This window comes from Sminthopsis crassicaudata, chromosome 3, assembly GCF_048593235.1.
Source record: "Sminthopsis crassicaudata isolate SCR6 chromosome 3, ASM4859323v1, whole genome shotgun sequence".
NCBI classification, from domain to species: domain Eukaryota; kingdom Metazoa; phylum Chordata; class Mammalia; order Dasyuromorphia; family Dasyuridae; genus Sminthopsis; species Sminthopsis crassicaudata.
Window position 1 is genome coordinate 611,866,598 of NC_133619.1, and position 4,969 is coordinate 611,871,566.

Genomic DNA, 4,969 nt, shown 5'->3' on the forward strand with positions numbered 1-4,969 from the left:
CTGCACACCCAGCTCCTCTGCCTTGTCACTGTTTCCTCTGAAAGGTTCAGAAACACAGAATCCCAGAGTTAAAAGTAGGTTCTACTACCTAGAAATTACCTAGTTAAGTATTCAGGAGAATAATCTGTAATCTCAAAGCTACTTCTGCATTCCTCACAGTAGATATATAATTAGTGCTTATTAAATCACTGAATCTAATAATGAAATTGCTGACTAGGGAGGTTTGGGAACAAGCCAGAGACCTTTTCCTGACCCCCTCCCCTCTACTTCCAGCTGAGCTGACTCACCTTCTCTGTGAGTGGTCTCCAGGATCTCTGCTGTCATCCACATGGCCTAAAACTATTTTACTTCAAAGGGGAAGAAACGTATGTGCTCATATTAACCAGAAATGAACACCTTTTAAATGGCCAAGCCTTTTCAGCCAAATATTTGTGTAATGCATTCCAGATACAGCAATGTTACTGACGAGGGAAAGTACACCATTCATCCTGCCTAGAACTTAGAATTGGGGAAAATAGCCAAAGGCTTCGGGAGGTCAAATGATTTACAAGCATCAAAGACAATTTGTTCATGGAGGAAGCTGAAGCAGGTGCTGTGGTGGGTTTAGAATTGGAATAAACATCAAAGACATTGTCTTCCACTACATCCCGGGTCAATGCTGATCATCTTGATTTTTGTCCTGTCACAGACTGATGACTCTGGAAGAGAGAGTGAGGCTGGTGACTGTGTAACTGTCTCACTTCAATCCAGCTCATGCACAAGTCAAGACATCAACCCACGATGTCACAGACCCTCTTCAAAAAGGAAGTATAAATATCAATCACCTTTTTGAAAGGCAATCATTGGGTTGTACAATTCCAACGTCTCTTGTTAGTGAAGCTTCCCAGATAGGAGTTGGTGGACAATAAGAAGGGTGAACACTGAACATGGATTGGGGGATTGTTAAGTATCTTTGCAAAGATACTGAAATGGTTTGCCATTTCCTCCTTCAGATCATTTTATAATTGAGGAAATTGAGGTAAAAAGGATTATGTGACTTACTCAGGATCACATAGTTACTAGGTAGCTGAAGCCATATTTGAACTCAAGAAATGCATTCTCTTGTGAAATACTTTCTGAACACCAAAGGAAGGCTGATGAAGGCTATTCCTTTTGTAAAAGTATGTTCTCTCTTTATACGAAATTGAGACTGCCCTAGAAAACCCAGACTATCATCCACTAAAATCTCCCTCTGGTTCTCCGATGTGGTACAGAGGTAGTTCTGAGTGATTGATGGCCATGGTCTTCTTAGATGACAAGGTTTGGTGGATCCTTCCATGTAGCAATTACTTTGGGCCCAGACCAGAAGTAGTCTGTATACATTTTATCTGGAGAATGGCCTCATGGAGAGAGGTCCATGTCTTCCCCACTTTATCCACCTCTCTGTCTATTATCTCATCTCTCTCCTCCCTTTTATGGTTAAACTCTTGAAGAGGCCACAGTAGATGCCGTTTCCTCTCATTCTCTTCTGGACTCTGTACAATTCAACTTCTGATCTTATAATTTAATCCAAAATTTTCTCCCTAAGATTACCAGTGATCTCTTAGTTGTCAAATCCAATGGCCTGCTCTCATTTCTTTCTTCTATTGTCTTTGACCCAATTAATTGTCCTCGCCTGCTTAACACTGTCCAGTGGTAGCTGAGTGCTATGGATTCTACCTTTGAAGACACTGTTATAGATGTCCCACTGTCCCCGCTGGCTCTGCCACCCATGCCCCTCATTACCTCATATCTGGACTACTGCAACAGTCTGCTGGTGGGTCATGATTATCTGTCTGCCTCAAGACTCTCCTACTTGGGATCCATCTTCTACTCAGCTATCAAAGTGACCTCCAATGCACTATAAGTCTGAGCATACTCCTTCCCCCCTTCCCAGTCAATAACCTCCAGTGACTCCCTATCATCTCTTGAATCAATTGTGAGATCCTCTGGCGTTCACACTTTCTCACATAACCTCTCCCCAAATTCCAGTCTTCATTCTGACATATTCTGCAACCCAGAGTCACTGGCCTCCTGGCTATTCCTTACACAAGACACTCCATCTCCCGACTCCAGACGTTTTCCCTTCCTGTTCCCTAAGATTGGAACTCTGTCCCTGCTCACCTCTAATTCCTGTCTTCCTTCAGCTCCTGCTCACTCATCTCTACTTGGTCCTGTCTTCTCTCTAGGCTTCCTTGACCCTCCTCCCTCCTAGGTCACTTCCTACTAATTTGAATACTTTCTTCTACAAGAAGTTTTCTAGATATTGCTAATTCCTTCTTTCTATTGGTTAACTCCAGTTTATCCTAAATATACCTTGTTTCTACATAGTTGTTTGCATGTGTCTCCCTCATTAGAATGCTAGCTCCAAGAGCATGGATTGCCTTTGGCCTCTATTTCTATACCTAGTACTTAGTGTAGTCAGTGCCTAGGTTATAGTAGCAAGTGATAGTTTTTTAAAACAGGAGAAGAACTGTCTGGCCATAACAAGTCATGAAATCACCTAACCTGGGAACCCTGGGGGTAAAGGAAGGACCTTCTCTAGAAGAATAACAGATCCCTGACAAGCTGAAGACTAGGGAAGACCATACCGATCAAACCAAAATGTGTGTGTTGTTAATAGACTTTGCTTTTCTAACCCCTGAAATAGGACTTTCAGAAATCATACCCTGGACTAATTTCACTTAATAAAAATAAATATACATTTATAGGCCTCTCCAAGGCATACTAAGTTACTGTCTCACAATAAAATGTGCAGGAGATAATTTAATGATTATTATCCAGATTTTATGACAAAGAAACTGAGACTCAGAGAAGCTGAATGATTTCTTTCTGGTTACACAACTAGTAAATGCTAGAAGTTGGATTCAAATCTTGTCTCTCTTGACTCCAAGACACGTGATTTCTCCTATATATTATACTATACTTATACCTGTAATCACAGACTACCATTAAAGAGAACTTCAAGAGAACCTTTTCAGCACCTCACCTGTAACTAAGATACAAATTATATATACATATATACACATACATTCATACATACGTATATACACGTCTATATGGAGGGGGGATGTGAGTGTGGGCATGAGAGAAAGGGTTGTTATTGTTTAGTCACTTGAACTCTGTCCAACTATCCACGACCCCACTTGGGGGTTTCTTGGCAAAAATACTGAAGTAGTTTGCCATTTCCTTCTTCAGATTATTTTACAATTGAGGAAATTCTGGCAAATAGTTTCTAGGTATCTAAGGCCATATTTGAACTCAAGAAATGGAGTCTTTCTGAATCCAGGCCAGGTGATGCACCCAGTGTATCACCACCTGTCCATCTCTCTCTATCTCTCTGTCTCTCTATCTCTGTCTGTCTCTGCCTCTCTGTCTTCCTTTCTAGAAAAAGACATAAATATACACACACACACATAGTTATACATACAGACATACACATAGATGTATAATATATATTTGTATAATATATTTTATCTACTGATATATCTAGATTATATATCATATCTATATCAATATTACATATTCTATTCTATTCCATTCCAGTTCTACAAACTAGCTGTATGTTATTTTTCAAGTCCTTTACTTTCTCTACTTTTCTCATCTATAAAATGGGTACATTGGACTACCTCAGTGGTGTTAAATATGACCACAAAGGGATAACTACAGCAGCACATTGACATACAAAACCATCAATTAACATCAACAAACATAGCTTTGCTGTATTTTTATTTATTTTGTAAAACATTTCTCAATTATATTTGAATCTGGTTCTGGCTTCACTGTGGATCTCTCAGGTCTTATCTAGTTCCAAGTTAAGAATCTTATCATTCCATAGAATGGACAATATTCAAGCTTGTCCCAAAAGGATTGCACAACTAGTGGGGCCATAAACTAGCAAAAATAGTTAGAGACAAAGAGAGACAGAGAGACAGAGAGAGAGAGACAGAGACAGAGAGACAGAGAGAGAGAGAGAGACAGAGAGAGAGAGACAGAGAGACATAGAGAGACAGAAAGACAGACACAGAGAGAGAGAGACAGAGAGAGACAGAGACAGAGACAGAGACAGAGAGAGAGAGAAAGACAGACAGAGAGAGAGACAGAGAGAGACAGAGAAAGAGAGAGAGAGACATAGAGAGAGAGAGAGACATAGAGACAGAGACAGAGACATAGACAGAGAGAGAAAGAGACAGAGAGACAGAGAGAGACAGAGACAGAGAGAGAGAGAGAGACAGAGACAGAGAGAGAGAGTCAGAGAGAGACAGAGACAGAGAGAGAGAGAGAAAGAGACAGAGAGACAGAGAGAGAGAGAAAGAGACAGAGAGACAGAGAGACAGAGAGAGACAGAGAGAGAGAGAGAGAGAGAGAGAAAGAGACAGAGACAGAGAGACAGAGAGACAGAGACAGAGAGAGACAGAGAGAGAGAGAGAGAGAGAGAGAGAGAGAGAGAGAGAGAGAGAGAGAGAGAGAGAGAGAGAGTAAGGAAGAGAGCCAGTGGATGATATAGAAAATGGCTTTACCACAGGACTTATCAGCAATGGAACTGATGAGAAGTATGATTGTCTAATGGGAAATAGGATCTGAATGATGATGAGAGGCAAAAGCTAGTTCTGGGCAAGGGGAGCACAGAGCCTTTAGAGCTATATAGAGAGTAAAGGGCACAGCCTCAGCAGCCAGCCAATTCCAGGTGCTAGGACTATGACTAAACATAATCACAAAGTGAACTCTTGTCTGGCTTGATGACCCACCTCGAGTAATCTGATAGGCCTCTGCTGAATTGTGCTGTTTCCTTCTCTGTCATCATTACTGGGACCTGATCGATTTATCCCCTCTCCACATCTCTCCCTCTCTTGCCTCATCATGACCCAGAGAACTGACATCACTTACTCTTGACAACACCCATCTCTCTTTGGAGAGCTGAGGGGTGGGGGGACCAAAATCTTCATTTGTG